This window comes from Pongo pygmaeus, chromosome X, assembly GCF_028885625.2.
Source record: "Pongo pygmaeus isolate AG05252 chromosome X, NHGRI_mPonPyg2-v2.0_pri, whole genome shotgun sequence".
NCBI lineage: Eukaryota > Metazoa > Chordata > Mammalia > Primates > Hominidae > Pongo > Pongo pygmaeus.
This window is the reverse complement of record NC_072396.2, coordinates 51,141,840-51,167,576: the sequence shown is the minus strand read 5'-3', so window position 1 is coordinate 51,167,576 and position 25,737 is coordinate 51,141,840. Positions and strand designations below refer to the sequence as shown.

The following is a 25,737-nucleotide window of genomic DNA, read 5'->3' as shown; positions in this document are numbered from 1 at the left end:
GTTTATAGCATAGGTTCTGGCATAAAAAGTAGTAGGCACTTAGTCATTGCTAATTGCTACAGTTGATGTTGGGGGTGGGAGGCAGGGGAGGGAAGCATCCCATAATCCTGTGGTTAGGTGTCAGCCTTAGTTGGCTTGTTCCTCTAGGCTGTGACCATTACAGGGCTTATGAGCTTTTCTTCTTTCTTAGGTGAGACTGGAAGAATAGAAGGGGTTGGAGTTATCTAATTGCCCTTGCCCATACTGGATAAGGCTCTGGTGAAGTAGTTTCCCTTAAGGGAAGCCTTTTGTTATGGAGAACTTAACACTCTGGGCCTACTTCAAAACTGTTACTTAAAATGGGTTGAATTATGTCTCTCATGTCCAAATGGATGTTGAAGTCCTAACCCCCAGTATCCTTGATGTGACTTTATTTTGAGATAGAGTCTACACAGAAGTAATCAAGTGAGGTCATTAGGTTGGGCCCTAATCCAATGAGACTGGTGTCCTTATAAATTTGGACACAGAGACATGCATGGAGGGAATGTGATGTGAAGATATAGGGAGAATGATATGATTTCTCCAAAGAAGATATGCAAATGGCCAGTAAACACATAAAAAGATGCTCAGCATCATTAGTCATTAGGGAAATGCAAAGCAGAATCGCAATAAGATACCACCTCACATACACTAGGTGTCCATAATCAAAAGTACAAAAAATACATTGCTGGTGGAAATGCGAAAGGGTTCAGCCACTTTGAGAAACAGTTTGACAGTTCCTCAAAATGTTAGACATGGAATACTATATGACCCAGCAAACCTACTCTAAATATTTACCTAAGAGAACTGAAAGCTTAAGTCCACACAAAAACATGTACATTAATGTTCATAGCAGCATTATTTATAATAGCCAAAAAGCAGAAACAACCCAAATGTCCAACAACTGGTGAATGGAAAAAAATGTTTATGCCTACAATGGAATAATATTTGGCAATAAACAGGAATGAACTGCTACTGGTACTGGTACAACATGAATACACCTTAAAAACATTGTTACATGAAAGAACTAGTCATAAAATACCACATATTTTATGATTCCATTCATAGGAAATATCCCAAATAGTCAAGTCTACAGAAACAGGAAGTATATTAATGGTTGCCTAGAGCTGGGGAGAGGGAGAGGAGGTTGGCAGATAAGGCGTGACTGCTAATGCATATGGAAATTTATACATTATATCAAGCCACTACAGATTCACAGGAAGTTGCAAACATAGTACCAAGAGGTCTCATGTATCATTCATTCTGTTTTCCCTAATGTTTACATGTTACATAATTATGGTGCAATATCAAAACCAAGACATTAACATTGCTACAAACTGTGCATAGTTCTATGTCATTTAATCACATGTGCAGATTCCTGTAAACACCTCAATTAAGATACAAAACTATTCCATCACTTCAAAGATCTCCCTCATGTTACCCCTTTATGATTATACCTACTTCTTCTATACCCCAAATCCTCATACCCTGCAACCACTAATCTGTTTCTCATCTCTATAGTTTTGTTATTTCAAGAATGGTATATAAATGGAATCATACAGTATGTTATCTTTTAAGAGTGTCTCTTTTTTTGACCTAGTGAAATGCCCTTGAGATGCATCCAAGTTGTCCCATGTATCAGTGGTTAATTACTTTTTATTACTGTATAGTATTCCATGTTATTGATGTACCACAGTTTGTTTCACCATTCACCCATGGGCCATTTGAATGATTTCCAATTTTCTTTGGTTATTACAAATAAAGGTGGCAAGAACAATTGTGTACAGGTGTTTGCATGGAAATAAGTTTTTGTTTCTTTGGGATAAGTGCCCAGAAATGAAAGTTATGGGTCATATGATAACTCTATGTTTAGTATTTTTTTAAATACCGTCCTCAGCAAACTAACGCAGGAATAGAAAACCAAATACCACATGTTCTCACTTATAAGTGGGAGCTAAATGAGGAGAACTTATGAACACGAAGGAAACAACAGACTGGGGTCTACTTGAGGGTAGAGGGTGGGAGGAGGGAGAGGAGCAGAAAAGATAACTATTGGGTACTTGGCTTAATTCCTGGGTGATGAAATAATCTGTACAACAAAACCCTGTGACATGAATTTACTATGTAACAAACCTTCACAAGTACCCCTAAACCTAAAATAAAAGTTAAAAAAGCAAACAAACAAAGTGTTTGTTGGGAGAAGGATATTGAAGTCTCCAATTATAATTGTGGATTTATCTAATTCCCCTTTCAGTTCTATCAGTACTTGCTTCATATATCTTGGAGCTCTGTTGTTTTTGCATATGCATTTAGGATTTCTATGCCTCCTTGATGGATCGATCCTTTTATCATTATGTAATGTCTCTGTCCCTCATTATTTTCTGTGCTCTGAAGTCTACTCTATCTAAAATTAATTTAGCCACTCCTGCTTTTTTTGATTAATATTTGCATAGTATATCTTTTTCTATCCTTTTACTTTTCACATATATACATCATTATGAAGTGATTTTCTTGAAGTTAGTATGTAATTGAGCCTATTTTAATCTATTTTGTTGATCTCTGTCTTTTAATTGTTGTATAGAGGCCACTTACATTTGCTTTAATTATTGATATATTTGGGGCTTATGACTGCCATTTTATTTTTTATTTTTTGTTGTTCTCTGTTTTTCATTTTTCTGTTTTTGTTTCCTTCCCTCTTATAAGTTAACATTTTTTAGAATTCTACTTTTATTTAAATATTATGTTTTTGGATATATATCTTTGTATACATTTTTGGTAGTTGTGCCATCTATTATATTTTATATATTTATACATCTGTATCTATCTGTCTATCTTTAAAGAGTCTACCAGTTTGAGTGAAGCATAGAAAACTTACCTCCCTTTATGTCCTTTTGCCCTTCTCCCATTTATAATATAATTGTCTTAAATATTTCTTCTATATACATTGAGAACAATATCAATGTTATTTTTTCTTCAACCATCAATCATAATTTGGAAAATTCAAGAGGAGAAGCAAAATCTATTGTATTTCCCTATATAATTTTCTTTTTTCACTGGCCTTTTTCCCTCCAGATAGTCGAAGATTCCTATTTTTTCATTTTCTTTCTATTCCAAGAGTTTCCTTTAGCAATTTTTTTAGGTTATGTAGATCTGGTAGTGACAAATTCACTTAGTTTTTCTTCTGAGAATGTTTGGGTTTTCCTTCATTCCTGAAGGATATTTTTGTTGAAAATGTAATTTGCGATTGACAGTTCTTTCCTTCCAGCTCTTGAAAAATGTTGCACACACTTCCTTCTGGCCATCATAGTTTTTGATAAGAAATGTGTTGTCTTTCAAATTGTTTTTCCCCTATAGGCAATGTGTTGTTTCTCTTTGGTTGCTTTCAGAATTTTTTTGTTTTTAGTTTTCAGAAATTTTACTGTGATGTGTCTTGTCATGGGTTTCTTTAAGTTTATTATGTTTGGAGTTCATTTGATTCTTGAATTTTTAGGTTTATGTCTTTTGTCAAATTTTGGAAAATTTCAACCATTATTTCTTTGAATACTTTCTCAGTCCCTCCCTCTTCTTTCTCCTTTCCTTCTGAAACTCAAATAACATAAATTTTAGGTCTTTTGTTGTAGTCTCATGGGTTCCTGACACACTATTTTTTCCCACCTATTTTTTCTCTGTTATTCAGATTTGGTCATTTCTATTATTCTGTATTCAAGTTCTTTCTTCTATCATCTCCATTCTGCTGTTGAGTTCATTGTTGATATTTTGAAGTTAACTATTGTGTTTTTAACTTCCAAATTTTCCATTTGGCTCTTTTTATATATTTGCTTGCTGAGATTTTTCTATTTCTATGCTGAGAATTTCTATTTTTTGTAATTTTTTAAAGTGTGGTTATGATTGCTCATTGAAGCATTTTTATGATAATTGCTTTAAACTCTTTGTCAGATAATTCTAACATCTGTCAACGTGTTAGCATCTGCTGATTGGTTTTTATCATTCAAGTTGAAATCTTCTTGGCTTTTTTGCATGTCAGTGATTTTCAGTTGAAACTTGGACATTTGAGGTATTATGATAGTCTACATCTTATTTAAATCTTGTGTTTTAGAAGGCCTCCTCTGACACCACTCTGCGGGTGAAGGATGGTGCCACCTTATTACTTCCAAGGAGTCTGGGACTCCTTGTTACTTCAGGGTGGAGGTGGGAATTTAATGAGATGGTGTTATTCCTTGGATTTCAAGGTCCCTAACTGTTTTATCTTTTTTTTCTGCACCTTTTTTTTTTTTTTTTTGCATGTCAGTGATTTTCCATTGAAACTTGGACATTTGGGGTATTATGAAAGTCTACATCTTATTTAAATCTCATGTTTTAGAAGGCCTCCTCTGACACCACTCTGTAGGTGAAAGATGGTGCCACCTTATTACTTCCAGGTGGGTGTAGAAGTTCAGGTTTCCACTCAGCGTCTATTGATATCTGGCAGGAAGGGACTCCTTGTTACTTCTGGGTGGAGGTGGGAATTTAGTGAGATGGTGTTATTCCTTGGGTTTCAAGGTCCCTAACTGTTTTACCTTTTTTTTCTGCACCCTTTAGATACTTCCAAATTTTTGTCCCACATAATGTTCAGGGTTTTTAATCTGTACTTAATTGGAAGAATATGAAAATATATGTGTATTCCATCTTTCCAAAGCATAAATTCAGGCATTATCTTTTGGGGTGATTAAAATGTTTTAAATATACATTTTAGTGATGATTGTACAACTCTCTGCATATATTTAACACCATTGAATTGTATACATTCAATGGGTTATTTTACAATATGTGAATTATATCTCTATAAAACAGTTAAAAGTCAAAAAACAAAACAAAAACAGAAAGAAGTGAGGGTCAGGTGCAGTGGCTTATGCCTGTAATCCCAGCATTTTGGGAGGCCGAGGCGGGTGGATCACTTGAGGTCAGGAGTTTAAGACCAGCCTGACCAACATGGCAAAAACCCGTCTCTACTAAAAATACAAAAATTAGCTGGGTATGGTGACACATACCTGTAATCCCAGCTGCTTGAGAGGCTGAGGCAGGAGAATCGCTTGAACCCAGGAGGTAGAGGTTGCTGTGAGCCGAGATCACACCACTGCACTCCAGCCTGGGTGACAAAGTGAGACTCTGTATTGAAAAAAAATAAAACTTAAAAAATTATAATAATAAATGAGAGGGTTGCTCAGTAGCTAGAAGAGTACATGAGGTGGCTTATTTTTTGGGGGGGGGGTAAATGTCAAGGGGAGACTGCCTCTATTTCTGCCTCTCTATGTTCTCTCTAATTGTCCAATGACTAACTCCAATGTCACCATCTCTATGTCTCCTTATCCATGAAATTTTTCTCCACGGCAAACTAACTTTGTTGAGTGACTACCTCAACATTATCACAGGCACTATGATAGTCATTATTATATTCAGTTATCCCAGTGATACTGTATGGTAAATAGTGTTATTTCCGTTTTAAATTTGAGGAAAGTATGGTTCTATAAGATTAAACAACTAGTCTAAAGTCAAACAAATGAGAAGTGAGGAAGCTGAGATTTCTACTTTATCATCTTATCTCCTTTAGAGTGTTCTTCACTTTCTGCCTTGCATTACAGATACTTGTCTATTTGTACCATTATCTGTACTAAGTTGCAAGCTTCTTGAATGAAGGAATAATGTCTTATTCACATTTGGATGTTTTGCAGTGCCTAACATGTAAGTGTTGTGGTCAATACTGAAATGTTTGTTGAATGAAAGAATGGCTATAATAAAGTCCATTGAATGAAAAATATTGTTCAGCTAGTGCTATTATCTTCCTCTGCTAGGTAAACAGGAAACCTGAGAGGCCCCAAATGAGAGGCCCCAAATGAGTCAGGCATGGAATAGGTGCCACTATTCAGTGCTATATGAGTCCTTTGTTGGATATGTTATTTTCAAATATATTTTCCCAGTCTATAGCTCGTCTTTAACAGTGTCTTTCACAGAGTGAAAGTTTTTATTTTGATGCATTCCAATTTATCTACTTTTTTTTTCCTTTGCTGATATCACTCTTGATATCATGTCTAGGAACTTTTCATCTAATCCCAGATCACCAAGATTCTCCCCTGTGATTCATCTTTAAAATTTTATGGTGGATCTATGACCTGAGTTAATTTTTATATAAAGTTTAAGTAAACATCCGTTTATTTGTCTATGAATGTCTAATTCTTCCAGTGCCATTTGTTGAAGCCTATACTTTCTCCATTAAACTGCTTTTGCACCTTTGTCAAAAATCAATGACCATATTTCTCTGGGTGTATCTATAGACTTCCTATTTCTATTCCTGTTGTTATCTTTCTGTTGCTTTCACTTCCACAGTATCTTGATTACCATAGTATTATAGTAATTCTCTATTCTGTTCCATTGGTCAGTTTATCTATTCAATTCACCAGTACCATGCTGTCTTGATTACTGTAGCTTTATAGTAAGCCTTAAAGTCGAGTAGTGTCAGTCTTCCGACTTTTTTGTTCTTCAGTATTGTGTTAGCTATCTTGAATCTTTTGCGCTTCCATATAAATGTTAGAATCACTTTGTCAGTAACCATTGCTAAATTCTAGCAAGTTATTTTCCAAACTTTTATAGTTGGGAAAAATTGACATCATAACAATATTGAGTATTCCTATCCATGAGTATGTACTATCTCCTCATGAATTTATGTCTTCTTGGATTTCTTGAATCAGTTTTGTAGTTTTCCTCATATAGATCCTGTAGTAATTTTGTTAGCTTTATTCCTAAGTATTTCATTTTTTGGTGCTAGTGTAAATGGTTATGTTTCTATTTCAAATTCTAATTGTTCATTGCTATTATACAGGAAAGAAATAGACTTTTGTATATTAACCTTATATCCTGTGGCTTTCCTATAATTGCTTATTAGTTCCAAGAGTTTTTTGTCTATTCTTTTGGATTGTCTACATAGACAATTATGTTATCTACAAAGACAGTTTTATTTTCTCCTTCCCAATCTGTGTATATTTTATTTCCTTTTCTTGTCTTATTGCATTAGCTAGGACTTCTAGTATAATGGTGAATAGGAGTGGTGAGAGGAGCATCCTTTCCTTGTTCCCAGTCTTAGGGAGCAAGCATCCAGTTTCTCACCTTTAAGTTAATGTTAGCTGGAGATTTTTTTGTAGATTTTTAAAAAGTTGAGGGAGTTCCTCTCTTTTCCTAGCTTGCTGAAGGTTTTTATTATGAATCTGTGTTAGATTTCATTAAATGCTTTTTTCTGCATCAATGGATACGATCAGATGATTTTTACTTTTTAGCCTACTGATGTAGTAGATTATATTAATTGAATTTTGAATGTTTAACCAGCCATGTATACTTGGAATAAATTCGATTTAGTCATGGTACACAATTCTTTTTACACATTGTTGGATTTGATTTGCTAATATTTTGTGAGGATTTTGGTATCTATGTTCATAAGGATGTTGGTCTGCAGTTTTTTTCTTATAATATCTTTATGTGGTTTCAGTATTAAAATAATGCTGACTTCATAAGATGAGTTAGGAAATGTTCTCTTCTGTTTATATTTTCTGAAAGAGATTATAAAGAGTTGGTATCATTTCTTCCTCGAATGCTTGGTAGAATTCATTAGTAAAACCACCTGGGCCTACTACTTTCTGTTTTGGGAGCTTATGAATTATTGACTTAATTCCTTTAATGGATATAGACCTATTCAGATTATCTATTTCTCTTTGTGTGAGTTTTGGTAGTTTTTTTTTTTCAAGCATTGGTCCATTTTATCTAGGTTATCATATTTGTGGGCATAGAATTGATCATAATATTCTTTTATTATCCTCTCTAACACCCATGGGCTCTCTTTGATTTCTGATATTAGTATTTGATGTCCTCTGTATTTGCTTTTCATGGTTAGCCTGGCTAGTAATGTATCAATTTTCTTGATCTTTTCAAAGAACCAGCCTTTGATTTTGTTACTTTCCTCTATTGATTGCCTGTTTTCAATTTCATTGATTACTGATCTAATTTTTATTTTATTCTGCTTGCTTCAGACTTATATTCTTCTTCTTTCTCTAGTTTCCTAAAGTGAAAACAAAGATTATTGATTTTTTATTTTTTTCTTCTATAATCTGTGCACTCAATGCTATAGATTTCCCTCTAAACGCTGATTTTACTGCATCCCACAAATTTTGATAATTTGTATTTTCATTTTCATTTAGTTTAAAATATTTTAAGGTTTCTCTTAGGACTTCTTTTGACTTATGTATTATTTAGAAGTGTGTTGCTTAATCTCCAAATTTTTAAAATTTTTCAGCTATTTTTCTATCACTTATTTCTAGTTTAAGATTCCATTGTAATCTTTAAGTATATTTTGTATTATTCATAGTCTTTTAAATTTGTTAAAGTATATTTTATGGCTCAGAATGTGGTCTCTCCTGGTGTTGTTCCATGTCAACTTGAGAATAATATGTATTCTGCTCTTGTTGGATGAAGTATTCTATGAATGTCAATTAAATTTAGTTGATTGATGGTGCTGTTGAGTTCAACTATATCTTTACTGATTTTCTGCCAACTGCATCTGTCAATTACTGATTGAGGGGTGGTGAAGTCTCCAGCTATAATAATGAATTCATCTGTTTCTCCTTGTAGGTCTATTCGTTTTTGTCTCACATATTTTGATGCTCTGTCTTTATATGCATATACATTCAGGATTGTTACATCCTCTTAGAGAATATGCCTCTTTATCATTATATAATACTTTTCTTTATCCTTGATAAATTTCCTTGCTCTGAAGTCTGCTTTGTGAAACTAATATAGCTAACCCAGCTTCCTTTTGATTATACTTAGCATGGCGTATCTTTACTTTATCTTACCCCTTTACTTTTAATCTATTTATTTATATTTAAAGGTTTCATTTAGACAACATGTAGTTGGCTCTTGTTTTTTAATCTACTCAGCCTCTGACTTTTAATTGATGCAGTTATAGAATATACATTTAAGGTGATTATAATATAGTTAGATTAATATCTAGCATGTCTGTAACTCTTTTATGTTTGTTGCACTTGTTTGTTCATTTTTATCTTCCCCTCTTTTCTGACTTCTCTGATTTTAATTGTACATATTTTATAATTTCATTTTCTCTCCTTTCTTAGCATATTATACTTCTTTTATTAATATTTTATTAATTTCCTTAGAGTGTACAGTATGCATTTACAATTTAATATAATTTACGATTACTGTAAGTCCACTTTTAAATAATAGCGTACTTCACAGGTAATGCAGATGTTTTATAACAGTAATTCCAAATTATCCCTCATCACTCATAACATTGTTGTCATTTATTTCACTTATTGATAAACTACAATCACCAAATACATTGTTATTATTATTTCAACATGTTATCTCTTAGATCAACTAGGAATAAGAAAAATAAAAGATTTTATTTTACCTTCATTTATTCCTTCTCTAACATTCTTCCTTTATGTAAATCTGAGTTTCTGATCTATATCACTTCCCTTCTCTGTGAGGAACTATTAACATTTCTTGCAAAACAGGTCTACTAGTGAAAACGCCCTACAATTTTAATTGCTTTTTGAAAGTCTTTATTTCTCCTTCACTCTTGAAGGATGCAGAACTCTAGGTTGGCGGGGTTTTTCTTCCTTTCAAAATTTAAATATTATACTTCACTCTCTTTTTGCTTGCATGGTTTCTGAAAGGAAGAATGATATAATTCTTATACTTGCTACTTGGTAGGTAAGGTTTTTTATTTTCCTCTGACTTCTTTCACAACTTTTCTTTCCTCTGGCTTCTTTCACAGTTTTCTCTTTGTCTTTGATTTTGTGAAGTTTGAATATGATATGCCTACCTGTAGATGTTTTGGTATTTATCCAGCTTGTTGGGGCTCCAAGCTTCCTGAATCTGGGCTTTGGTGTTTGTCATTAATTTTAGGAAATTCTCAGCTATTACTATTTTAAATATTTCTTCTATTCTTCTCTCTTCTGATATTCCCATTACACTTATGTTTTACCTTTTCTAATTGTTCCCAGTTGTCTTTTTTATTCTTTCTTTTGCGGTTTTGTAAGCTTCTATTGGCATACCTTCAAACTCACTGATTTTTCCTTTACCGTGTCCAGTCTACTAATGAGCTCATCAATGGCGTTCTTTATTTCTGTTACAGTGTATTTTTCTTTCTAGAATTTGTTTTCAATTCTTTCTTAAAATTTCCTTCTCACTGCTTACATTACCCATGTGGTTTTGCACGTTGTCCACTTTTTCAATTAGAGCCCATAGCATTTTATTCACAGGTATTTTGAATTCCCAGTCTGGTAATTCCAAAATCTCTGCCATATCTGAGTCTCATTCTGATGCATTTTTGTGTGTGTGCCCTTTAGTGCTTCTGGTAATTTTTTGTTGAAAACCGGATATCATGTATCAAGTAATAGGAACAGAGATAATTATGCCTTTAGGGTGAAGTTTTATGTTTATCTGGCTAGGAACTAAGCTCTGTTTAATGTTTTTTGTAGATATAGGTGAACTTCAATTTCCTCTAGTGTTCTTATTTTTGTCTTCTCTGATATCTTTGGGTTTGCCTAGCAACTGCCTCATAAATAGAGTCTGCAAGTTTTTTTCAGCTACAGTTCACTATAATTATAAAGGAACCCTGTTAATGTGGTTAGATGTGGAGGAAAGTGAAGCCTCCTATAGTCTTATTATTAGGTATTATCTTTTAGTGAGCCTGTGTTTTTTAACCAATATGATAATCTTTCTTTTTTGATTGAATTGTTTAATCCCTAAACATTGAATATTATTATTGATAAATTGGATTTACATCTGTCATTTTGCTTTTGGTTTTTTTTATATATCTCATGTCTTTTCTGTTCCTGTTTCCTTTTTAATGCTTTGTTTTGCACTAAGTGAATATGCCTCGTGTAACAGTTTAATTCCTTTAATTATTTTTTTCACTATATTTTTTGAGTTATATTCTTAGTGATTTCTCTAGGGCTTACCATATACATCTTAACTTATCAGAATCCAATTCATATTTATACTAGCTGAATTCTATTATGATATAAAAATATTATTTCTATACAGCTCTATCTGCCCATGTTCTGTGCTATTATTGTTATATATATGTAGATAGATAATATCTATATATATTTTAAAACCAACAATGCAGTGTTTTAATTATTACATTATATAAATTTATGTATTTGAAAGAAGCTGAGAGAAGAAAGGACAAGTATTTTTTAAACAGTTTAGTAGCCTTCTTAATTAGCTATTTGAGTTCTTTTTGTTTCTTCTTTTGTATTCATGTTACCATATGGTGTCATTTTCTTACTCCAAATCAGCTTTTTTCCTACCTGCAAGCTTTGTTCTTTTATTATCAAACTGATTACATTCTATATAAGTCCAAAATACAATTACATGCATACATCTTTTATGCGATTGACTTTTAAATTGGCTATACTGTTATTTATAATTACCTGCACAATTACCTTTATCAGTGCTTATTTTTTCTTGTGGATTTGACTTTCTATCTGGTATCACTTGTTTTCAGCCTGAAGAACTTTCTTCAATATTTCTTATAAATCCGGTATTCTAACAACAAATTCTCTCTGGTTTTGTTGATCTGAAAATGTCTTTGTTTCCCCTTCATTTCTGAAAGGTAGATATTCTGGCTACAAGATTCTTGGGGTTGGGGGCGGTGGCTCACGCCTGTAATCCCAGCACTTTGGGAGGCTGAGGCGGGTGGATCATGAGGTCAAAAGATCGAGACCATCCTGGCCAACATGGTGAAACCCTGTCTCTACTAAAAATACAAAAATTAGCTGGGTGTGGCGGCATACACCTATAGTCCCAGCTACTTGGGAGGCTGAGGCAGGAGAATCGCTTGAACCCAGGAGGCGGAGATTGCAGTGAGCTGAGATCGTGCCACTGCACTCCAGCCTGGCTATAGAGCAAGACTCTATCTCAAAAAAAAAAAAAAAAAAAAAAATCTTGGTTGACAGCTTTTTGTGGTTTTGTTTTGTTTTGTTTCTCAGTACTTTGAAGATGTCACACCACTGCTTTCTGGACTCCATTGTCACTGATATGAAGTCATCTATGTCTTCTTTGTACATAATGAGTCATTTATCCCTAATTTTAATTTTTTCTCTTTGTCTTTGACTTCAACATTTTAACTGTAATGTGTCCACGTGTGTCTTTCTTTGCATTTATCTTTACTGGAGTTCATTGAGCTTCTTGCATGTGTAGATTAATATTTTTCATCAAAGTTAAGAAATTTTCAGTCATTATTTCTTTAAATACTCTTCTGTTCATTTCTCTCTCTCTCTCCACTCCTGGTTCTCCTATTATGTATGTGTTGGTGTGCTTAATTATGTCCCACATGGTTTAGTGTTCTTCATCCTTTTTTTCTCTGTTCATATTGCATAATCTTTATTAATCTGTCTTCAAGCTCATTGATTCTTTCTTGTTTCAACTCAAATCGATTGTTGAATCCATCTAGTGAATTTTTCATTTTGGTTATTGTACTTTTCAACTCTGGAAATTCTATTTGGTTCTTTTGTATAATTTCTTCCTCTTTATTGATTTCTCCATTTCATGAGATATTGTCATCATACCTTCTTTTAATTTTTTAAGCAAGGTTTTGATTTGTTCTTTGAAGATATTTATAATAGCTGCTTTGAAATCTTTGTCTATTTTGTCAATATGTGGGTCCCCTCAAAGGCAGTTTCTATTGCCTTTTTTCTGTATATGGTTCATACTTTCCTGTTTCTTTGCATGTCTCATAATTTTTGTTAAATGGATATTTTAGATAATTTATTGAAACCAGTCTAGATCCCCTCTCAGGATTTTTTTCTGATTGCTTAATTGCGTCCTCATGACTCAACTGGACTACTTCAATGAAGTGTATTTCCCCTTAATTCAGAACTTCTGTTGCTCCTCAGAGGGTACAGCCTTAGGCATACACACAGTTTTCCTGACTGCCAGGCTTGACTGTGGTTTAACCTGGCTCTGTTTGACAGTCTCTTTACCTGATGTTATTCTTAAGCTTGTGGCTGATCTGATTCCAATAGTATTATGACCAACTGTTAGCCTCTATTAATTTCTAGCTGATTTCTCTATTGTTTTCAACAATGCTCTGCAGCATAAGTTGCTCCACAGTCTCACCCAATTGTAGTTGGGTTCCCTGGTGTTAGGCTTGCTCGGACATGCCTCTGGGAAGAAACTTCACATCACAAATCAGAAGCAGGGGTGTGGAGATGGGGGATGGGGAACTTGTTGTTCACTGTATATTCACTCAGATCCTTCCTCTGGAGCAGATAATGTGTGTTTGTGTGTGCACATGTGCACTAGTGCCACCTCCAGCTGCTGACACTGCTTAGTATAGATCTTCTGCAACTCAGAGCTGGAGAGGATGTGATCTCAACTTTCACTGGCCACTGATTCTACCAGGAATAGGTCTTCCACCTTGGAAATCTTGGCAAGAATGGGGCTACAACTTGACTGTGAACACAATGAAACTGCTTTCCCATAACACAGAGATGTGCGGGAAAAGTGGACTATTCTTTTCACCAGCTACCCTGTCTGAATTCTCCCTACAGAGTGGGAATTGGGGATGGAAAACAGGCCGCTCCAGGCTGCTTCCACAACTCTATATAGGCTTTACATAGAACAGAACTGTGGAAAATGGGATATGATGATGTTTGCCAACTGCCAAATGTACACAAGATAGTTCTTCCACCCCAGGAGTCAGGGAAGATGAGAATTGCCACTTGGCAACCAAGCTTGCTGAAACAGTTTTTCTGCATGACATAACTGCTGGGGATGGCTCCAGTCCCTAGCCCATATGCCATGGCCTCCCTCTGTTCTTATCAAGTTTCTGTACATTTTAAAAATAAATGTTTCCCAACTTTTTGTAAGCCCTTTGATCAATCTCCAGAGACTTTGTTAATTTTGAACAGCTTACTAGATCTTTTGGGGGGAATTTTCTTGAGCTTGCTTAGCTCTTCTGGAAGTTGGAAATACTCTCTTTCCTTTTATAGTCACTTTTATAGAATAAGTTGTTTACACATAGTTTCTCACTTCCTCTTTTCATTCCCTCCTCAAACTATTGCAGTCTGGCTTCTGCCCTCACTTTTCCCCACAGATAAATTTCCTCATGACCTGCTGCCTGTCAAATCAATGCGGGCTTTGCAGTCCTGATTTCATCTGAAACTCTTAGCAGAGTTTGACATTGTGGACCAATCCTCTTTTGAAACTCTCTCCCATCTTGGTTTTTGTGATGCCATTATCTCCTGAGTCTCCTCCTACTTCTCAAACTATGCTTTGATATTCTGTCTTTCAGAATCTTCTTTCTCTACCTGCTCCTTCAGTGTTGAGTTTTCTCAGATTTCTGTCTTTATTGCACTTACTCTATAAACTTTCCCTAGGTGATCAAATTCACCCTTTTGGTTTCAAGTACTGCTGATATTAAAGTGTCTCCCAAATTTACATCTATGTTACCTTGCTTGGAACTTGATACTTGTGCATCCAAAATCCTGTTGAAAGTCTTCACACAGCTGTTTATTGACTCTTCAAATTAAACATCTGCAAAACTGGCCTTAGCATCTACCTTCCTCCAAATCTGCTCCTTCTTCTATATTATCCGTCTCAATGAACTACACCAGTGTCTACCTAGTCCCCCAAGACAAAAGCCTGTAAATCAGCCTTAATTGCAATCCCTTATTTTCCTTAAATCCAATAAAGTCACTAAGTCCTGTTGATTTTATCCTCCAAAGATCTCTGTAATTCATCCTTGTGTCTCTAGTCTTACTCTCTCTGCCTTAATTCAGCAATCATCTTGTCTGACCTTGACATAATGGTCTTCATGCTCTAGTCTAAACACATCACCTCCCCATTCTTTACACAACAGCCAGAATGATGTATCTATAACACACAAATGATGTCACTGTCTTTGAAAAACAAACAACAACAACAACAAAACCCTATGACAGGTCCTTATCACCAACAGAATAGTGTTCAAATTTCTTATGTTCTATAAAGCTCTTCATGACCTGGTCCCTGACCACTTATCTGGCTGCATCTCTTACCAATTCCTGTCCTTCTCTATCCTTTCCCATCATGCATTCGAAGCTACCCAATATACTTTTAATAAATATCTTTTCAGCTTCAGATTAAGTTTGTGTTGCTTATAATAACAATTACAACCAATGCCCAATCTCTTTGTATTACTCAGCAAATGAACCAGGCTTTTGATTGTTTCCAAGTATTTTCATAAGTTTTTTAAAAAGTTAGAGTATTTCACTTAAATCTCTTGACTGCTTGGCAATATCTACAAGTTCTTCAAGACTCATTACCAATACTAACCTTTCCTTGAGGCCGTGATGATGTCCCTATACTAAATTAGGAATGCGGGATTTCAAGTGTAGTTAGTGTTCGTCTCCATATCCATGAGGCCTAGCACAGTGCCTGGCATATAACCGGTATTCTGTAAATGTTTAGTAAACAAATGAGTGATAGTTACCACTTACTGAGTTTCCGTTATGTGCAGGGTGATGTACTATTGCTTTCTTTTTTTTTTTTTTTTAACATCCGTTAAGGCAATCCTGTCAATACCACTACATGATTTCTATTATTATTTCTATACTATGGTTTGGATATGGTTTGTCCCCTCAAAAACTCATGTTGAAATTTAATTGCCATTGTGATGGTATTGGGGGATGGGACCTTTCAGAGATGATTAGGCCATGAGGGTACTGCCTTCATAAATAGATTAATGCCACTATCGTGGTAGTGGATTTGTTACAAAAGGATGAGTACAACCCCCTTTTGCCTCTCTCTCTCTCACCCTCTTTTCCTCTTCCACCTTCCACCATGGGATGAGGCAGCGAGAAGGTTCTCATAAGATGTCAGCTCCTTGATCTTGGACTTCCCAGCCTCCAGAACTGTGAGGAAATAAATTTCTGTTCATTATAAATTCCCTAGTCTCAAGTATTATGTTATAGCAGTACAAAATGGACTAAGATACCCTATTGTATACACAAGGAAACTAAGGCACAGAGAAGCAAAATCCCTTGCCCAAGATCATATGGCTGGTTAGTGGAAGAGTTCATATTGGAACCCAGCTCTTCAGGACCCTGAAGCTTGCACAGTATAAACTGTTGAAATGAACTTCAGTTGAGAGTACAGGGAATAACACAAACAAGGTTCAGAATTGGAAACAAAAGACATATATGGCAACTGTAAATATCCTAGCTGGTTTGTGGGCTTGCAGAAGCTGCCATAGCAGGAAGACATCTGAATGCAGATGGCATGAAATGCCAAACAGAGAAGCATGAACTTTATTTAGTAGACATGTATTGGAGTGACATGATGAATGTATCCTTTTGAGAATATTAATCAAGTGCTACTGTGCAAGATGGATTTGAGGGGAAGAGACTGAAGGACAGGAATCAAGTCAAGGCCCTTGATGCTGATCAGCAATCTTTTTTTTCTCAAACCTCACTCTCTCCTTCCTCTTAGCAGTTTCCAAGTTTTTAACACTTTCCTTCAACACTTTAACCACCCCCATTGCTTGAATTTTTATCAGCTAAGCTTTTTTGAGAAATTTACAGGACTTCGGTTGGAATATCTTTCCATTCTTGGATTTCTACTGCCAAGTTTATCTCTAGCTTACCCCATCCTGTTCTCATTGGTAGTAATAACTACCATTTTAATCATTTACTCTTTCATGTAATCCTTACAACTACATTGTGAGAAAGGTTTAGTTATCCTCAATTTGTAACTGAGAAAATGGATATTTGGAGTGATTAAGTGCTTGTCAGGTTTACCCAGATAGCAAATGGCAGAGCTGAGATTTGAATCTAGGCCCATTTGATTTCAAGATCACCCTCATCACTACTGTAGTCTGAGAGTGAGCAACGACTGCACCACTCTCCTCTTGAGTTCCATTTTATCTTCGCCTTCTATCTCCTTAGGGTCCCTCTCCAGCAACTATCCCATCTTTCTCCTGTAAAGTCAACTTATCTGTTCCCGTGGACTTTTTCCTCTCAGTAAATATATACCCTAAACTCTCATCTGCTAAAGAACAATATTAAATTAACAAGAGTCAACTTCACCCATGTTGTTCCTCGTAAACATCATCCTATTACTCTTTATTCCAAATGTCTGTAAATATTTGCCTATTCTGTCTCTACTTGCTCACTTCCCCCACTGAAATCTGGTTTCAGTCTCAATACTACCTGATACCACTTTTGCTAGAGTCACAAAATTGACCAATCCTATTTCAGCCCTAATATTATCTGGTCTCTCTGTTTCCAGTACTCTCCTTCATGTCACTCTTCCACTCTGTCCTGTATTCGCAGCTTCCATACCACTACATTACTTCAGATTCCCATCACCTCCTTTCTGGGTAAATCTCCTCTCTCTACTCTTGCCATCTCCAATCCATTCTCCACATTGTCTGTAAGAGTAAACTTTCTAAAATGTAAATGTAACCATGTTACTGTCTGCATTAGTCCGTTCTCTCATTGCTATAAAGAAATACCGAAGACTGAATAATTTATAAAGAAAAGAAGTTTAATTAGCTCATGGTTCTGCAGAGTGTACAGGAAGTATAGCAGCTTCTGCTTCTGGGGGGCTTCAGGATGCTTCCAATCATGATGGAAGGCAAAGGGGGAGCGAGGCATCTCACATGGCTAACGCAGGAGGAAAAGAGAGAGAGAGGAGGTGCTACATACTGTTAAACAACCATATATCACAAGAATTCACCCACTATTTCAACACAGCACCAAGGGAGATGGTGCTAAACCATTCATAAGTAACCACCCCCATGATCAAATCACCTCCCCCAAAGGCCTGCCTCCAACATTGGGGATTACAATTGACATGAAATTTGGGCGGGGAGTGGGAACGCGGATGCAAACCATATCACTATCCTACTTAAAACCCTTCAATTCAAATTCAGAACTACATAGTAGGTAGTACATAGCTCTTACAGAATTATGACCTTTGTTTAGGCCACATCTTCCCCCTCTTTTTCCTGTACACTCTTAAGTTCTAGCCATATTGAGTGCCTTGCTTTCTCATATCCTCATGCCTTTACAAGTGCTCTTCTTCCTCTGTTTTATACATTTCTTCTCCTTGGCCATTGGTTGAACTTCTCTTCTTTCATGACTTAGTTCATTTATTCTGCCATTCCTGCAACTTCTCCACCCCAACTCTTCCCCATGTTCCAATCCCCCAAACAGTTTGTTGCTTTGCCCTCTATTTTAATAAAATGCCTCTGATAGCACTAATAGATTGCAATAACAGAATCATTATATGCTCCAATGAGACTGTCGGTTCCTCAAAGATGGAAACCTGATCATGAAATTTTTGTTTTCTTAGTGTCTGGCACATAATAAGTACTCAATGAATGTTTGTTGAACTTAAAGAATGAATGAATGAGGCTGTCCATTTTTTCTGTATATAAAATAAGAGAGCCACAACCTATGGTAGCAGCCATAAGGACAGACATTCAGATTTCCTTTCAGTCACCCATTCATTCAATAAATATTCAACCTAGCAGTGGACTAATACTGATAGTAAGTAACATGGTTAGATTTACATTTTAGAAAGTTCATTCTTACAGACAGTGTGGAGAATGGATTGGAGCTGACAAGAGTGGAGGAAGGAGATTTACCCAGAAAAGAGGTGGTAGGGATATGAAGTAATGTAGTGGTATGGAAGCTGAGAATAGAAGACAGAAAATAGAAGACAGAATAGGCCTTGGAAAATGACTGTGTATAGAAAAGAGGAGATGAGCAAAGTGGCAAAGATGATTGGGGATAACTGGGTACATGATGGTATCAATGGCAGAGAATTGAAAGCTAATAGGATTGAATCTCAAATGCTGAAATGGGACTGGTTATAGTAAATGTAAACATGAGACATTCAGGTGGCAATTTAGGGTCATTGGAAGTGGTATGAAATGGTATGAAAACCAAACTGCAATTTTCATTATAGAAAGAACCTGAAAATAGCCTTCTCTTATAGAAACTAGATATCACAATAGGACTTTGAAATTTCCCTGCTCACTTTCTTTATCTCCAACAGATTTGAGGAAGATAGTTACTAAGAGCTTCCTATTTACAAGCCAGGACTGATTATTATAGTTGCATGTGTGTGAGTGAAAGAGTGATGAGGACAGACATTCAGATTTCCTTTCAGTCACCCATTCATTCAACAAATATTCAGCAAGCACCTATTCTCTATTATGCTCTGTGCTATGTGCTTATCTGAACAATATACACTAATTCCCTGCTTTCATGTGGCTGATGGAATTGTGAACAAAACACCATAAAACAAATAATTACATGAATACATAAAAAATCATAAGCTAGAAATTATGAAAACTATGATAAACGAAGGTGAAAATAATGGGGGGAATCTAGTTAAAATGGGAACAGAGTGTACAGTCAAGACTTTTTTGAGGACGTGATATTTAAGCTGAGACCCTGATTTTCATCACACTTTTCAATGGTCATTTACTTAGAAATAGAACAAAAACCAGACATAAGGAGTCATTCAGCATTGGGGAGCTCAGTTGTGTATTAAACTGATCCCCTCAACCTGACTGCCTTACATATACACACCACCATCACCATCCACATTTCACAAATCTGCCCCATTGTGGCTACAGAGGGACAAGGTGGCTGGGGCAGGGGGATTGAAAGGGCTCTGCGACGAGATCATACCAGTGCACTCCAGCCTGGGCAACAAGAGCGAAACTCAAAGAAAACAAAAGAAAAGAAAAGGGAAAAGGGAAGAGAAAAAAGGAGAAGAAAAGAGGGAAGGAAAGAGGGAAGGAAAGAAGGGGAGGAAAGAGCTCTGTGGAAGCTAGTCTACAATATAACCCCCCACTGTGAACCATACTTGTTAGTGTTCACACCTTCCCACATTGACTTTGGGCTATCCCTGTGATTAACTTTCACCAATAGAATGTGGCAGAAATGATGCTTTGTAACTTCTGAAGTTGAGTCTTAAAATATCTGAAATTTCTGCTTTCACCACTTAGTACACACCTTCTTGAACCCAGCTGTGTTGCTGTGAGGAAACCCAAGAAGCCGTGTGAAGAGGCCCACATGAAGGAAAACCAAGCCCTTAGACAACAGTCCTAGCTGAGCAATCAGCCAACAGCCAGCACCAACTTATTAGCCATGTGAATGAGATCATTTTGGACCGTCCAGTTATCCCAGCATCACAACTGACAGCACATGAAACAAAACTGCCAAGTCAACACACAGAAGCATGAGAAATAATAATCTATTGTTCTAAGCCACTAAGTTTTGTAGCAGTAACTGAAACAGGTCCTTGCACACAGGAAAGACCAAAAGTAAGATAATGTGTTAAGCTAAAGTAACTTGTATTATCTTCTTTGTGCTTTTGGTTTTGTTTATTTCATATTTTCCAACCTTTTTTCTCTTATAAGCAACTACCTTTATAATTAGAAAAATAAACGTTTTTAGAATTAAAAAAATAGGAGTATTTCTAGGGCGTTTTAGATATATAGTCTTGGTCAGAGGCTTGGGTGGTTAGCCTGATAGATGATTGTCCACATAATCCCTTTGCTGACTCTCTGTTGACTGCACTAATGAGAACTGCATGCTTTTTATGGAACCAGTGCAGTATTGGTAAAGTATCCTTCTGACTCATATGAGTTCAGATTGCTGTTAGAGGTTGAATAAAAGGCACCCCAAACTATTTGGAAATTTGGATATAATACAGGGAATTAGGGAGCAAAATTTGATAATATTATTAAAACATAGTTACTAAAAGAGGCTGGAAGATATGGAGTCATGGGCAGAGAATAGCTGGATATTTCTGGGAACAGTTGAAACCATGCTATTAGAAGAAATCTGGTGTAGAGACAATTAAGTATCTTTTTTTTAGACAAGAGTCTCACTGTGTCACCCAGGCTGGAGTGCAGAGCCTCAACCTCCCATTCCCAAGCGATCTTCTCACCTCAGCCTCTCAAGTAGCCGGGACTGCTGGGACCGTAGGTGTGCGCCACCATGCCCAGATAATTTTGTTTTCTGTAGAGACAAGGTCTCCCTATGTTGCCCAGGCTGAATTAAGTATCTTAACACAACTCTGGCTCTTCTCAGTTCTCATCTTCCTTTCACTGAATTTCTTTGCTTGGCAAAAGGCATACAGGTAAACTTCAGCTTTCCAAATAAGCAAATCAAAATAATAGCTGCCCCACTGATATTATCTATCAGACAAGAATCCCTTCTTCTCTTGGTGAGAAGACATCCTAGTTGGCACCCAGCAGTTTTATGGCAGCAAAACAATGAAAAAGAGGAATTGGACACAAAAATGCATTTTCTTGTCACTTGCCACAAAAGCAATAAGGGTTAGAAATTGCTACTTCAGCCTAAAAAAGGAAAGAAAAAGAGCTTTCTTCAGATTTACTCCTTTGGCAAAAGAGAGGCATGTTTTGAAATTTTCCTCCTCTGTTACTCCATTCAATTAGCAAGTGGCAATCCTTTTTCATTCAATCTGTTGATTAAATGTGCATCAACTTATTCAAATTCACCCAACCAGCAACTTTGGTGATAGTCTCCTCCTAAGTGTGTATAAATGGAATATAAACAGACATCCATAACTTGATTATAGATATTTCTGTTTGAACAGTACATTTATTGCTCACCTCTGAATTATAAATAAACAAAATCAAAGCCACATTCAACATTAAAAATAAGACTAAGGTCATTATGAAATAGCAGAATGAGAGAAGAAGAAATGCTTTAACAATTTCAGGACAGACCATCAGCCCCAAATTTGTAGTTTGGGAAGAAGTTTTGCTAAAATCTAGTTGCTGAAAAGACACAGTCAGAGAAACACACAAATGGATGATATAATTGGTAGGTTCTCATTTCATGCCTTGATAGTGTAGATATTGATCTGTGCATGAGTTAATGGTGCAAGAAAATAGACTCTGGATGGCAAAAAGTACTGTGCTCTACTTCTTATTCAATCAACTGTAGTTTGAAAACAGTCTACTTGTCACTGTAGAATAGATTACAAAAATGAAATTAATATCTAAGTGTGTTCTTGTTCAGGCAAATATCTGTCTATGAGGATCAAGATCTGTGGAAGTATGGGACATTGTCTCAGTGACACCTAGAAAGGCTAGCAGGGAGGTGACTGAGATGAGTGCTCTTAGAGAAGATGTGGTTTCTTAAATCAATGATGACGGCTTTAAACATGACCAATACGGGTATAGTTACTTCAGTTGTTGGATACTTGTAAAGATCCTTTGTTCTAGATGATTCTGTAGACAACATCTGCGGAAGCGACAATATTCAGAATTGGGTAGAAAAGGCCTTGAGTCACCAGAAGAAATGTAAGAAAAAGGTCTGGTTTTAAATGAAAAATACTATTCATTCATTGATTTATTGAAAACATATTTATTTCATTCCTACTCTACGTCATGTCCTATTATAGGTGCTAGGGATATAGCAGTGAGCAAAATCAAGTGTCTGCTCTCACAGAACCTACATTTTATTAACTAAATTGGAAACGGCAGTAAACAAAATTTTAAAATGGTTATGAAAGAGGGATCCATTTGTGAGTGATGCCTATAATTTCACTTGTACAAGCTCTGTCTGACTCCTGAGCAACTGATTTAAATTACCTTATGGGTATCTCTAGATCAACATCAGAGAGCTGCTCCCACCCCCAAGATTCCCCCTGTCTGCTTTAGCTCCCACCTAAACATCTTTCATCTCTCTGAGGCTGACCTTTAGGGATCAGGATGAATTAAGAAGTTAATGTTAACTCCACCTTGTAGAATAGACCCCTCAGTTTGTGCTATACAGTCTCTAGCCCCAAAGGAAGGCCCTGAGTGTCCCAATCCATTGGCTGTAGGCCATGCCAGGTAAGAGAAGCTAGTCAGTGTGAAGGCAAGCCAGAAAGTAGGGGCATGGAACTGAATTTTCACTCTAGTCATTTATATTTAGCTACTTGCTCCTAAGAAGCAACTTGCTGTGGGACTGTAAAACCAAGGGTAAATGATACTGCCCATGAGTAGTCAGAGAGAGAGAAAGAGACAGAAACACAGAGAAGGACCATGGGCAGATAGAAAGAATCTGAGCCAGAATACAAATAATTGTGTTTTCCAGAGTAAAGAAATTTTATAACCCCTTGGATAAAAAAACTACATGCATTTGCTGCCTTTGTTGTGAGCCATGAAAAAAATCCAAAGTGAAAAAATAAAGCAACCCTAAGCATAGCTGGTACACATACAATGTAGTGTACGAACACACCTAGACCAGGATAACTTTTTAAAAAGTTTTGAAGAGAAGTTAAACATACTAAAGAATTAGCATCTTCAGGCTCTAATTGCCTTGAAACTTTCCAGAAGTCCTCTTCAGAATTTCCATGAAATTCTCAATCTACCTCTTGAATTTAACCTGATTTTTCTCAAGCACTAGCTTTTCAAACACATAAAAGAACTTCTTGTTCAATTTTGTTTTCTCGTCTACATTTAAGAATATTACTTTCTACTCTTCTGCATCACAAATGTCCCCATACTTCAGCTACATTATAGAGTAAATTGGTTTTATGGACTATCCTTGGAACCTAACAACCATTTATAAAAGATTTTACATGAAAAAATGAATTCTGTACTTCAGACACCTGAAATACAAATGAACTTTGCAGCTCAGACCATTTGTAAATTAGCTATGACCTGTTTGTGATTGATGAATGTCAGATGATGTTACAGCCAATAAATGCCATTATAATTCAGATGGAAAGAGCCCTCTGTATTAAAGAATCTGGGAGGAGTTTTACAGATGAGATAAGAAAGCATCCTGGGCAAGTGAAACAGCAGGAGCTAGGGCATTAAAACAGGAATTTCCTAGGAAGTATTTAGGAGACATTGCTGGAGTGAATGACTTAGATGGAAAATGTTGAATGGAGTCAGATTATAGAGATGTCTGAGGGTCTAGAACTTCACAGCAAGACACAGATGTACACAAGGAACCTGAATTTATTTGATCTCCCATGTTAATACTCTCAATCAACTTGAGCACAGAGCAATGCACAGCCATACACACACACACACACACACACACACATATATACATATATATATTTGCATATGTGTGTATGGAACGCATTGCCTTCCACTTCAAATTATGGTCTATCCTTTCATTGTACCTAATCTCAGTGAATGATACCACCATCTACCCATCTATACCAGGTAAAAAAAAAACTGGTTGATTTTCCTTGACACCCTCTTCCCCTTCATTTCCACATACAAGCCATCAGCAAATCTTATGAGTTCTACACCACAAACATATCCACTTCTCTCCAGCCATGCTAGCCTCTACTGCTACCTCCATAGTCCAGTCCACCAACATCTCTCACCTGGGCTACCGCAAGATCCTTCCACATGCATATTTGCCACTTTCTATCAATCCACTCCACTCCACAGTCAGAGTGACCTTTACAGAAAGCCAATCCGATTGTGTTACATGCACTATTTAAACTCCTCAGTGGTTTCCCATTGCTTTTAGAAAACCAAACCTCTTTTTTTTTATTTTACTTTAAGTTCTAGGGTACATGTGCACAACGTGCAGGTTTGTTACATATGTATACATGTGCCATGTTGGTGTGCTGCACCCATTAACTCGTCATTTACATTAGGTATATCTCCTAATGCTATCCCTCCCCCTTCCCCCTACCCCACAACAGGTCCGAGTGTGTGATGTTCCCCCTCCTGTGTCCAAGTGTTCTCATTGTTCAATTCCCACCTATGAGTGAGAACATGCAGTGTTTAAACCAAACCTCTTAACATAGCCTTTCATAGTTTGTCTCCTACTGTATCTCCAATCACACCTCAAAGCATATACCATCTACTCTCTACACTCAGCCATGCTAGCCTTCTTTCAGTCCTTCCTCCTTCCCATGTTTCCTACAGCCAAAAGGACTTTGAATACCCTGCTCCCTCAGCCTGGAATGTTTTTCTTATTCTTCAGGCTTCACCTACTTAACTCCTTTTCATTCTTCAGATTTCTACTACCTAGCAATTCCTCCTGAGAAACCTTCCTTGATCTGCCAGTCTAAATTAGGCTCTCATATTATTCTCTCACAGCACGTGGAAGTTTTCCTTTCTAGCACTTTTCAAAGTTGGACTTTTAGATCTGCCTGTGTGATTGGTTGATATCTCTCTGATATGGTTTGGATTTGTGTCCCCCACCATCAAATCTCATGTTAACTTGTAATCTTCAGTGTTGGAGGTGGGACCTGACGGGAGGTGATTGGATCATAGGGGCGGAGTTCTCATCATTGGCTTAGCACCATCCTCCCTTGGTACTGTATAGTGAGTGAGTTCTCAAGAGATCTGGTTGAGGTAGCACCTCCCTACCTCTCTCTTCCTCCTGCTCCAGGCATATAAGACTTGCCTGCTTCCCTTTCACCTTCTGCCATGATTGTAAGTTTTCTGAGAAGCCAAACAGGTGCCAGCATCATGCTTCCTGTACAGCCTGCAGAGCCATGAGGCAATTAAATCTCTTTTATTTATAAATTACCCAGTCTCAGGTATTTCTTTATAGCAGTGTGAGAACAGACTAATACACTGTCTCTCTTATTAGACTGTAAGCTCCAGGGGAGCAAGGACTGGATTTGTTTTGCTATCATATTCCTGATGCTTAGCACAATGAACAG

At 36.5% G+C, this 25,737-nt stretch overlaps 1 protein-coding gene across 1 annotated transcript in view; it reads left to right on the top strand.

Moving 5' to 3' along the window:
* Nucleotides 1-20,395, top strand: part of SHROOM4 (shroom family member 4) — a 283,821-nt gene extending 263,426 nt beyond the window's left edge. The window contains exon 10 of the transcript XR_010125372.1: nt 20,078-20,395. The gene's annotated coding sequence lies outside the window, so the exon portion shown is untranslated. The remainder of the gene's footprint in view (nt 1-20,077) is intronic.
* The last annotated feature ends 5,342 nt before the right edge of the window (nt 20,396-25,737 follow it).